Raw genomic sequence first — 12937 nt, 5'->3', positions numbered from 1 at the left:
TGCGCCATTAGTACACACTACACGCGCTGCGGATGGCTGGAGACCCTCAGGCAGAGTTTCTGGCTAGATTTTAATTACCTGTTGGGGTTTGAATGCACAAAGAAGTTGACCTCCAAAACAGAGTTGAGCTCAAGTCCCCAGGAAAAGCTGCAGAGTTTTGGGTCGGCGGCCTGGCGCTCGGCAATTAGCTGTAACACCGGCACAAGCGGGCTTTCAGCAACAATGTTGTGATAATAGGTTAAACACTGTAGGGACGTGCACCTCCCAATGGAGATGTTCACTTTCTGTTGAACGTCCTTACGTTATAGTGATGCTTCTCACATGAAGGGCACATTTTTGTCTTGATAGAGTTTCCTTTTCTCAAGTATCGTGGGGAATTTTTACTGCAGCAGCACTCAGCTTCTTCCAGGAGACATTCAAGGCATTCAAGGACTTGTTAGAAACGTCGTCCCTCCACCATGTCCTGGGTCTACCCCCAACTGGACATGTCCACAACAAATTCCAACGGACACATCTGGGAATCATTCTGATTTGATGCTTGGATCATCCCAACTCGGCTAAAGTTTGGAGCAACTTGTTTCAGCCACTTTCATATAATTATAATTATGTCTAATCTGGGCAGATGATTAATCACTGTTCCAAAGCCTAAACTACTGTAAATAATAATAATTTTCAGCGAGCCGCACATTAACTCTACACACACATTAACAAGTTTCTCTTTATACTTCCTGTTGTCTTTTAGTTTAATCGAAAAATGGACCATTTAAACGATGAAAGGCTGGACCGCCATCCCTCTGTGCTCGCTCTGACTCTGCAGCAAGCCTCGATCTTTTTCAGGAGCACCTGATCAGACTATGGAAACGGAACGAAGGGGTGAAGTCGATCGCCTGCCAGGAGGTTTGCATACGTGGATCATAACAGTTAATTTTTCTGCATCTCACGTCATACAAACCACATGGTTTGGTGATCGGAGCGGATCTTCTGTTGTTCAGAACATAAAACGTAATTTTAATAAATGCTGAAAAGCGTAGTGGACCGAGCTAGTTGCCCTGGGGTGTGCTCAGGGGGGAAACAACTGTCGATACTGAGCACAGATGACAAACTATTTGATAAATACTGCAGGAAACCATTTTTATTCAATTTAATTTTCACTACGCCTAATTTGCTTTTAATCAATTTAACTACACATGGAGGGAAGCAAATGTGTACATGAATTCAGACGCATGCAGACAATCCCAAGAGGGGAAAAAACAGTTTGTTTTGCAGAGGTCATTGGCCGAAACCAGCATAAATTTGCAAAATTGTATTTAAAGCGTGTTTTCCAATACCTTTATTTAATTTCAAATCTTAAATTTTGTTTATTTTTGATTTAATTGGATTTCAAATGTACATCAACACTTCTAAGCTGCCCTCTCTCAACACCTGCAGAATATTTACGCTGTGTCACAAGATGAATCTCGCCTTTTCTGGCGCGAGTAAATCTGCCACCAGTATTTCAGAGGCACCCGTCATAGCACAGCTTAATGGCTGTTTTCCAAATATTCCCAGCACAGGTATAAAACCCGAAATGTTGCCTTCGCTGCTACAGAATTGGTCACCGTGCAATGCTGGTATCACGCCGCACGCCAACACGGTGTGAATTAAACCAATAAACGGGGCTCCTCAAAGCGTTCTGACCCAAACTGGACCTCAAATCATCATGCCCAAAAGCTACAAGCTGCTCCGCTGTCTCAACAAGACACACATTAACCTTTCTCCCGTTATTTTTCTGTGAAGATCGCCCACTTTGAAGTGCCTCCATTTAACCTTCATTTAACTTTTGTGTCATGCTCTCCCGGGCGCCCCACTTTGACAGCAGAAGCCTTTAGAAGTCAGAAAAGGCCCGCGGCTATAGATGGCACATCAGCACATCTGTCTGCTCCGACACTGTGTTGTGAAACGAAGAACTGGCGGTTCTTTCTGCCGTTGGTGTTCTGCCGCTTGCTGACTGGATCAGTGTAGCTCAGTGTCAGGAAGACCCTTTATAAAGAAACTGTCCCCACCAAATAGCACACACACGGAAACAACTTGTCATGTTGATCCGGATCCTGATCATGAAAGAAATCTCTTTGCCTAGATAGGAGATTGAATCCCTCCGGCATCTCCAGGGTGTGTCTCGTGCCACTTTTAAACTAGTGGCCTGGATTGGTTTGGCTTGGCAAGGGATGCCTCATCTCCTCATCTGCTTTATCCAGGGCTGGGAGGCAAAGCAGAGATGCCCAGACTCCCCTCTCCCAACACTTCCTTCCTTGGCGTTCCCAGGCTAGGTGAAAAACAGAGACTCTCCAGTACAGGTATCTCTTGGGTCCTCCTCATGCTGAGAACACCTCTCTAGGGAGGCATCTGGAACAGGTGCGAAGGAGCAGAGGCTCTACTCTAGCTAATCCTGAATGACTGAGCTTCTCCTCCTCTCTGAGGGAGCGCCAACCCACCTTGCAGAGGAAATATATTTCAGCTTGAATCCACTTTTAAGGGAAATGCTTTGACGGCCCCTTGAGGGTGTGCTGTAAATCTGGCAGCATTTGTTGCTGGTCGTTTGCTACATTTGGGTCAACCGTCACGTTAACATGTATTTCTTGTATCCTTGCAAAAACGTCGGCACATCTGTTGAAATTGACCCGTATTATTTTATCCTCGCAAAAGAAAGAAGGGCGTAATTTTTCTTCTCTTAAAATACTTCCCACATGTTTTCAAGGCTGCTCGGAGTGGAGTTTTGCGTCCTTCAGCTTGCAGCTTTTTTCATGGATGCTAAGTATCATGACAACGTATCCTGACAAATGCAGCAAATGCTACTGCTGGTTGGGTCTTGGTAATGCTGCGTCACACCTTGAGAAATCTCGTGATTTGTATTCGCGTCGGCTATAAAATGATATTACAAAGATTTCTTTTCCTTCTTTTTAAATAATTTAACCTTGACAGGCAGGAGGACTCAGTGGTATGTTTCCGATCAGAGTAAAATAAGCAGACAACTCCAGCAGTTGAAAATCAAGAATAAGATCAGAATCAGCAGCAGCGATGCAAGAAGAAAAAAGAAAAAAGGCTCCATTTAACAGTGGACTGAATAACAAACTGTCTGATGTATCTGATATATCTTATTGGCTTTCTGGGTGCAGAATCCAAATGCTGAGGAATTTTGATCCAAGCCTGTTTTTTTTTTTGCTTCGACTTAATTGCAGCTTTTGTATCCATATAATGGACTTGTTAAGAAGCTTTGATGTAAACCAGCTTTGATTCCACTTATGCAACCAAGCTTTGTGTGTGAGTGTGTGTGTGTGCGCACCCGCACGTAGGCGTGTAAATGCGTGTGTCCGTGTCCTTGTATTTAATACATATGGAGTACCTAAATCCTCATTCTACTAGAAAAGTGAGGACTTCCTTGCAGAGTGGGGGCCTTTTGGTTGGTCTCCGCAATATTTTGAGGGTTAAGACAGTGAATCAAGGTTTGGGGGTTGGAGGTGGGTAAATTCTTGGTTGGTTAGCAATTTCCGTTTGCCCCATGAATATAGGAATACGATTATGTGTGTGTGTGTGTGTGTGTGTGTGTGTGTGTGTGTGTGTGTGTGTGTCTCCACCAGTGCTGGAGGGAATACGGAGGCCAGGAAGATAATCATTTCTGAGCATCTGAGGTTGTGACAGTGTTTCTCGGGCTTTAGCGGAGATGAAGTCAGACAGTGAAGATCTCGCTTTGCTGCTTTGATCTGGCCTCGCTTCCTCATTTGACTTTGGATGACACTGCACTTAAGAGGTGGCAGCAGGAAGTGGAAGCCTCTGACTTTTGCCTCTGCCGCTTTAATGCGAAGGCTGCGAGGAAAAAGGGAGAGTGAGACAGGTTGCTGAGAGGGAGCTGATAATTTCTGTCTTTATTCTGTAGAAGCTGGAGCTCATCATCCGTGAAATGTGCCCAAATGTGTGAATTCTGGACTGGTTTTCAGGAGGCAACACCAACCTGCACATAGAGGGCACTCTCAGCTCAGGTTTCTCTGCAGCCCCACCATGCAACACTGGCAGGTTATTTATAGCGACTGGCTTCAAAGGGAGGAGAGACACTTTTATTGAGGTGATTATGCTCTCCAGCGAGACAGAGGACGATCTTTTGTCTTCAACTTTTTACACGCTGCCTGTTTGTGCTAATGTGCGTGATTTATTTGGAGGAACTTTGAATTAGGATTTGCTTCTGTTGCGGTGAAGGCGCAGCTCACTCTGGAGGAGGACTGTCGTCTCCTTTTGGATAGAAAATCCAAAATTTGCTGTCATCTTTCTGAGACGTTTCCCTCCTCCGCCAACAGTGAGACCAAACTGTGGACTCCTGTTTGAGCTGAATTTTGACTGTCTGCCTTTTCTTGTCCGTCTTCTTATGAAATAAGTCCAACTTGTACAATAATACAAGTCTTCAAATCTATAATTTATGGGGCTCTTTGCTGGGAGTGTAATGATTAATTTATGGAAGATTCTCTGTGTCCGTATCTTCTAATGGGATGCTCGACACACCTGCACAAAAGCACCACCAAGGTAACAGGAAGTGCTGTTTTCACCTGTAAAATTTCAACATTCTAAACTCCGCTCCAGAATGTGTCCTTGACTTTTTCCTCAGCGTGCATTTTACTTCTTATGGAAATCATGACTTTCAACAGATGGCACATCAGAACCTTTTTTTCTTTCTCACAAAGGCAAAATCTTTTATTCCTCAACTCAATCCGGCCATCACAACGACTGAGAGGACACAACAGTGCCAATTTGGTGGCAATAACAGCAACATACAGGAAAAGATGAGCAGGCTAACATGGGGATGAAGGAGGCTGAATGCAGACCTGTCTATCATTTACTCACATCCTCTCTGCAGGATTGTCACAGTGGAAGTTAAAATATGTAAAAAGGGTTCACTTCAGGCTCAAGTGTCAGCACATCTGCAGCACCCATCCAGATCACCACTCGCTAAAATAACAGCTAGCTTCACTTAATGTCAAGTTGCATCAGTGTGAGCTGGTCCTTGACCATGTGCTATGTGCAAAAATTCAGTGTAGTCCTGGCATATGAAAGCAAGAAAAGATGGTTTAAAGACCGAACTAACAAGAGCGAGTTACCCAGAATTCATAAAGCAGCTGCTTGACCTGGGGTTAAAAGTTCACCAGCGGGTACACACACACACACAGACACACACACACACCCACACAGACACACACACACACACACACACGTCCTTGTACATGTATCTTTTTGAGTACTGTCATGGACAGTACCCTCTCCAGCCCTTCACCTCAACCCTAACCATCCTTACCCCCACTAAACCCCCTAACCTGGCTTAGCAACTGATTCTAACGTCATCCTTAAAATCACGTTGGAACCCTCCAACAGCCCTTTTCAAGTCATCAGGAGATTCAGACATATTAAGTTAAATACAGTAAAAACGTGGAGGGAAAGATGATCCTCTGGGACAAAATCACATGAAGGACCAATGTTGAGGGCAGGTGTACAACTGCTGTCTGAAAGACAATTACATCTGCAATGTCACTACATCTATTTGCTAATCATTTGGCCCTAATTGGCAGAAGTAGAGGCCGTTCCCTGTAATGAACACCTCCCTGCTCATTATGGAAAGAATGCCAGAGCAGGAAATTAATCGCTGTAAATGTGTTCTCTGCAGACAAATACAGAGAACTTTCTCCGAATGCCTTTGACTTTTAGTCCTGAATAGCGGCCACTCTTCCTCCGCCTTCCTCAGCGGATGTGGAACCTGTCAATATAGATGCAGTTTGTGTTTCTCTCATTTTAATGATTTTTTTTAACCAAACATTTGGACAACTCCAACCTCCTCCTGTCTCAGGTAGCCTGGTCTGGTGATGCTGCCCAACCTTAGTGTTGCTATGGTAACTATCTGTGGTCAAAAAAGTTCTTTCTATTTATTTATTTTAGGCTTTTGGGTTTCGGTGGCCTTGGGTTTCAGGCCATTTCCTGTTGGTCCAGATTCATCACACACCCTGTTAGAGGGGTTTGTTCCATATTTTATGCATATTATGAAGAGCCAAAGCAGAAAAAGGTGAGAGAAATGCACAAATTAACCTAAAATCTCTAATTCCCCAAACAAAGGCACTTGTACGTTAAATATTTCAGGGATTAAATAGATGAAAGAGGAGATGGAAACAAATGAGCTGAGGAGGGAAGTCAATTTTTAATTGAAAGGCCAAGAAACGTCCCAAATCACTCCCTATTCCCTAAATAGTGCACTAACTAGGATGTTCAAGGCTGTCAGTTAGGATCATTGTACCGTACACTGCTCTTCCTGAGCAGTATATCCCAGTTTTACTCCAGATCCTCTTTCTGGACTCTGAAACTGCGATGCCAAAGCCTCCCTTTTAGTCAAAAACTAAATTCTGCACGTGTGACTAATTCATGTTTTCACTCCGTTCCTGTAGCGACAGTCGAATGCTTTGTGATCACATTCCATAGCATGAAGCCTCGTTAGCACCCTAGCCCGCAGACGCACGACAACACAGGACAACGAAGGTGAGCATGGCAAAGGAGAAGTGTTGTCAAACGGCGTCGCTCTCGTCCACGCCTCCTTTTGTTGTTGCAGAAGTTGACGTGTCCACAGGCCAGAATAACTTAACGCTCCAGCAAACAGGGAGAGGTCCTCAGTTACCCCTGTTGCAGTCTAGGTTATGTTTCGTCTTGGGTTTTAACGGCCAATTTACATTTTAGCTGAAAAATGTTCATTTACAACACCCCCCCATCCTCCACCCCACCCCTTCAGCTGCAACCTTCCCTTATCTCATAACACTGTGTACCAAGTATCTTATTATGGCTCATGAATTATTTAGGGACAAGTGCTTTGTTCCCAACACACAACTGTTGTCATGCAGCTGTGCCATAAATCATCTTTCACCGTTGATTCATGCTAATGTTATGCTGCTGTTGTTCGGGAAATATTTGGGTCCGATGTGATGGAGTGCTTCATCCAAAATTGCCTTTTCGACAGAATTTGCTGCATACTGTATATTGTAGAGTTTGGTCTTGTTTATTGGTATTGTTATTTTTTTTAATTTAGTGAAAGCTAGCTAACCGGATTACGGCCAACACACCCAGCCTGCTCGGAAAAAATCTGCATCCACATGTTGACGTGCATCGGTTAATCCGCCGGAGCGTTTGCCTGGAGAGTGCTCTGTCATTTAAAGTGAAGCACCTGTGTAAAATACGGATGGAGGATGTCGTGATTTGACACTTCAGAGCTTTATTTTATTTTCAGGAGGTAATTAGCTCAGACCTTCAAACGAGCCACTCCTCATTGATACAGCGCGGCGTGCTAGCATTAGCCCTTCATTAGTTCTGGAGGATATGGTGCAAAGCTAATTGTCGTGTTATTTTCCCTCTCGTTAAAGGAATGTGACGTTTATTTCACACAGAGCTGATGTCTTTCTAACGTGAGCCAATCCTGGTTAAAATACAGCATAAAGATTACAGGAAAGATTAGCAGAATATTCAGGAAGGTTGAAGATTAGACAACCCTGCCTTCCTAAAAGAACCAGACTGTAATGATTATACTATCTTTAAGTATCTTTATACATATTAAAGATGTCAATATTGTAGATTAGTTAGCCTAAATTTGTTACAGAAACGTGGGTTTTTAAGAGAACCCGAATGCAGGCCAGGACACAGTGGTAAAAGGGTCAAAAGGTTTTATTTACAGGAGGGGGGACAACAACACAAGGAAGACGAAGGCAGTCCTCCAGGACTGCAGAGCACCAGGGAACAGAAGCAGTCCTCCAAGACCGCCGAGGGAACACTGGAACAGAAGCAGCCCCCCAGGACTGCAGAGCACTCGGGAACAGAAGCAGCCCCCCAGGACTGCAGGAACCTCGGGAACAGAAGCAGTCCTCCAGGACTGCAGGAACCTCGGGAACAGAAGCGCCCCCCCTGGACTGCAGGAACCTCGGGAACAGAAGCGCCCCCCCTGGACTGCAGGAACCTCGGGAACAGAAGCGGCCCTCCAGGACTGCAGGAACCTCGGGAACAGAAGCGCCCCCCCTGGACTGCAGGAACCTCGGGAACAGAAGCAGCCCCCCCAGGACTGCAGGAAACTCAAAACCAGAGGCAAAACCACACTCTGGCAACGGAAACCAAACACACAACAAGGGAAACCCAACGACACCAACACATGACGAGGGAAGTCCAAACCCCACCCTGGCACTGACAGGCAGGCACAACCTGCTGAAGGAGGTGGTGAGATGTAAATTGCCGACAGGTGCGCCCGCCTGCAGTGCCAGCTGCCGCCAGTTGTGCTCCACACCACCCCCTGCAGGACAAAGCCAGACACAACCCTGAACCCCAACAAAATTAAAACAATTAGTTTATTTAAAAGTATTTACTACTTAGCACATTTAGTCAATCAGAATTGATTAGGGATTAACAAATGGGTGGAAAATTGTTCATTGATCACGTGCTTTTCAATGGCCTTCCGGCACTAAAGGTTCTCTGGTAGTATTATTGGATGTGTGTGTGCAGAGAAACGGTGGCGGCGTCCCATCTCGCGCAGGTGCAGACTCCCACATTAACATACCTCCTGGTGGGATTCTGCTTTGCATTTTGATTTGTCTGCTCAAGTCTTCATTTTTTCCCCCACAGAGCAGAGCCGCCGGCCGCCGTTTCCCCGTGGCGCCTGCTTAATCAGATATCCATCAGCGCGTCTCAGACGCCGCTGAAACAGGGGAAGAACCTCTCTCAATTAAGGGTTTCAATTGGAAGTGTGAAAATTGATTTTACTGGGGAGCCTGCATAGCAATCAAATAAACAAGGTGACATATTCATCTAATTGTTTGACTCCACGTGGCGAGCATTTGTGATAGAATATGACCTCTGCTGGTTTACCAGCTTGGGTTACTGGTAAAACTCCATTTCCCAAAGAGCGATGTATGTGGAGCTGTGCTGCCCTCCGCCGAGGTGACCTTGACGAGCTCCTGCAACAGATTTCCACACCACTGGAACGGGGCAGCGAGGGCAGCGCCATCGCAGGCTGGCTGAGCGCCTCGCGGAAGGCGACAGCTGGCAGTGAACCTACATGAATACATTAGCTGGGCAGGAACTGCCAACACCAAGTGGCTCAAGTCTTCAAACAGGAGGTAAAGACTTTGGTCCTTACGGCGCGTCTCCTTTGACAGTAACCAGCTCCACCCAACTACCGGGTAGCACCGGTTAGCCCGCCTCAACGCCTATTGTTGTCATAGCGATGTTGCACAAAAATAACACAAACCTTCGAATGTTCAACAAATATTCAATTAATGTGTTGAAAATGATGGAAAGCCTTGAAAATGTTGGACCAGAGCCTGATTAGGACCATTTTCCAGTGTCAGGTCACAGCACCAACCACTGGCACCCTATTACAGCCTATTACAGTCTATTACAGCCTATTACAGCCTATTACAGCCTGTTACAGTCTATCACAGCCTATTACAGCCTATTACAGTCTATTACAGTCTATTACAACCTATTAAAGCCTATTACAGTCTATTACAGCCTATTACAATGTGTTACAGTGTCCATTTTTGTCTCCGCCCACCTCCCTCTCCTCTCCCACTCCCATCTAACCAGCTCCATGTTTCTCATCTGTGTCCAATTGGCTCCGCCCCTTTCCACGTGTATTTTCACCACCGTTGCTGTGATTGTGTTGCTTGCAACTTAAGTGAGTTTGATATTTTACGAATGCCTTCAGAGCTACTGAACACAACACCAACCGAAATCACCCTCTCCGATCACGGGCGGCTGATATGCCCAGGAAAGGCTAACCTGGGACTGGCCAGGAAAAATAAAATCCATCCATCACTTTGGAAGCTTTTGTTTATATATATATATATATATGAAGGTGTGCAGAGAATGAATAAAATACTTTTCTTGGCCCGGGATCTCTCTCTCTCTCTCTCGGACAAGAGCGCGCACACGCACACACACACACACGTCTCTCATAGCTAACGATAACATTAAATTCTGGCCAAAATGTCCTCCCGTCTCAAAAAGGTCCTCACACTGATAGTTAAATACGTATCTCAGTACTCACAGATACATGCATAACATCTGAATCAAGACCCCAAATGCAGACACACACCACTGGGTGAAGCTGGAATTAAGATTTAATGAAAGTTGGTTCAGGGCAAAACCAAGTGGTGCTGGAAGCAGACAAACTCGGTCAAACTGGAGCAGGCTGGGCGGTGCCGAGCTGCAGGAGAGACTGACAATCGGTACGGAACTGGAAACAGGAAAAAGAACTTGCACACAAAGTTTTAGGAGCCAGGCTGTACCACAGGGGGGGGGGGGGGTTAACAAGGAATGGGCGATGATTGGGGAGTTGGCCAGGCTTTTAAAGAGAACGGCAGGTGTGGGTGATTGACTGGAGATCAGTCTCAGGTGTGCGTTGATCGCCCGACGGGGGAGAGTCTGGAAGCTGCTCCGCCCAGCCTGACAAAGATGGGGGGGGGGGTTAATGAAGAGGGCGGCTCCATGCTCTCTCTGATGTTTACCACAGAAACGTTTTTAGACTTTTAAAAAACCACTTTATTGATTCAGAACATCAAATAACAACCCAAAGAGTTACCCACTGGTCCAGAACGTCTCCTTGTTGTGTTGAACAGTGCTGGGAGGGAGAACCAGTTTTCAAATCAGGGTTATTTCGCGCTGCGGTTCCTTGCTAAGCTAGCTGCATAGCATAGCTGCACTACGTGTCCTTTGGAGACGTGAAGCGTCACGTCCACCCTTTGCCAGAACGCTCTCAATGCCACAGGAGGGTCTGAATTGTGCAGCCTGGCTGAAGAAAGAGGACAATATCACTGTGTAACCTTCGGCCTGGTACCAGCTGTCCGCTCGGGATGATAACCTTCCTCCAGCGCTGGCAGCGGCTCTCAGCTTCATTATCTGCACGTCACAATAAAGCTCGCACATCTGACTCTCCAACCCCCCCAAGAAGTTAAGTTTACACTTAGCCTATAAAAAAAGACTCACTGACAGACAAGCGCACTGTTCTCACACCCCTGCTCGTCCCTATCGTCCTGGCTCACCTTTCGGATACTGTACTCGTGCTTACACACACACACACACGCACACACACACACACACACTCTCTTCACTTGACAGGATACATGATGAAGGCATCCACAGTGATTTATAATGACTCGCTTCAGAGCGGCGCCATTGCGGAGGAGGAAATTGAACAAACAGGCCATGTTATCTGTCACAAGATGACCCAGTTCAAGTTCAAGAAGCTGCCTGTCAAGCACAACTGACTGCATAACTGATATATTAGACCTTAATGGTGGCAGGAAGGAGAAAAGGAAAAAAAGCTCTTAACGATTGCCTCCGCTGGCCACGTGAAGGTCCTGTAGGGAGGGGTGGGTGGCAAAAAGGAAACAAGTGATTTTCCTGAAGGGTTCTCATTCCAAAACACACGGATCCATTGGCTGGTTCTGTCAGGGCTGTCTCACATCAAACCGAGGCTGCCAGGGACATTTAATGAAGAAAGTTCACTCATTTCATCCCTAAATGGCACAATTTAGGATAAGAGTACTCAAACAGTCCAACTCGATGTTTCCTCTTGAGTGTGATTATACAGAACATCAAGTCGACACCACATTACTGCTCTGTTTCATAATTCAACCTTTTTAAGGTGTGTAGCACTTTAGAGACGGTCCCTGAGGTCGTAACCATTGTTATTACTAGTCTGTTGTGGTTGTAGTGACCAGAACTTCCCAAATCCTGAGTGGACACGGCCGGCTGATGAGATGACAACAGATGTTGCAACATTTGGATCCGACCCGAACGCTTCAAACTGCTCTGAAAACCCATTAACCTTCCCCTGAACCCCAAAAAAGGATGAGCTGGAAGCGGAATTCGGAATTTCAGGTTGTGAATTCTCTGCTCAACACTGTTTCCTGCAGCCACGAAGACTCGCAAAGTTCTGTGTGGATGTGAAACTGGAATCATTTCTCTCCGCAAGCAAACCCGGAGGGTCTCTTTAGCCTTTAGAGGGAAAGGAGGGAAGCTTTTATGCCCAGACGACAGACTCTGGAACTCCTGTTTGTCTTGCAAATGTAGTTTGGACCCCGAGTCTGACGCTCGTGTTCATTCGCTCGCCACCAGGGACTCGCTTCAAACCGAGTGCCGGGAAAGAGCAGCTTTATGAGCAATAAATATGAAGCGAATATCCGGCTTTTAAGAGCAAACAAAGCCTTTTCACAGGGAGGTAGCTCAGCTGCCGATGTGAAACGCTGTTCGATATGATGTAGATGTAGTATTTTAACCATTTAATATGTTCTAAATAGGCGTGTGGGGATCGCCGCCACTGTTAGCAGGTCTAATTCCTCCGACATCCCCTATGAGATCTTGCTGGCTGGTTCTGCTCAAGGTTTCGTCCTGTTAACCGTAGAAAAGAGTGACCCTTCAGGCCTCAGCGTGGCCACAGGAAGCAGCAAAAACATCAAGCTAGCCTCCTAATGACGTAAAAGCGGACGATGGGCGTGTTTCAAATTGCAGGACTGTCAATGACTGTTGCCGACGACGGAAGCAACAAGTGTCTGGGCGGAAGACTTGGAACTCCTGGGTTCCTTCAGAGTCCAGGATCGACCCAGCTCGTTCTGCAGTTCTCGCTTCATTTACAGGTTAATATTGGTTCGAGGGAGCCGAGTCACTGAGGCTCGGGGAGATTCAGCCGTGGCTCATTAGCAGGTACTTTACGGAAGCGACGGGCCCCCGTGGCCTCGGCTCTGCACCCTCGGACTAAAAATACCAGCACAGCTTCGCACCTCTGCAGCGCAGCATCGGTGTGAGACTGTGAGCCCGCGGCTCCGGCTCCGCCTGTCACGCCTTCATCTGTTCAGGAAACGGTGGCGTGAGGTTGGGCGTCGGCAACACGTGATGAGAGGAC

General features: G+C 46.3%; 1 long non-coding RNA gene across 1 annotated transcript; it reads left to right on the top strand.

Annotated features, from left to right (window-relative positions):
• The first annotated feature begins 3374 nt into the window (after nt 1-3374).
• Nucleotides 3375-4302, top strand: LOC115246677 (uncharacterized). Its single transcript, XR_003885767.1, has 4 exons — nt 3375-3494; nt 3615-3868; nt 3972-4096; nt 4228-4302. It is a non-coding gene; the product is annotated as an uncharacterized lncRNA (long non-coding RNA).
• The last annotated feature ends 8635 nt before the right edge of the window (nt 4303-12937 follow it).

Source organism: Takifugu rubripes, chromosome 18 (assembly GCF_901000725.2).
Source record: "Takifugu rubripes chromosome 18, fTakRub1.2, whole genome shotgun sequence".
Taxonomy (NCBI): domain Eukaryota; kingdom Metazoa; phylum Chordata; class Actinopteri; order Tetraodontiformes; family Tetraodontidae; genus Takifugu; species Takifugu rubripes.
Note: the sequence above shows the minus strand (reverse complement) of the source record. Positions and strands in the feature narration are given on the sequence as shown.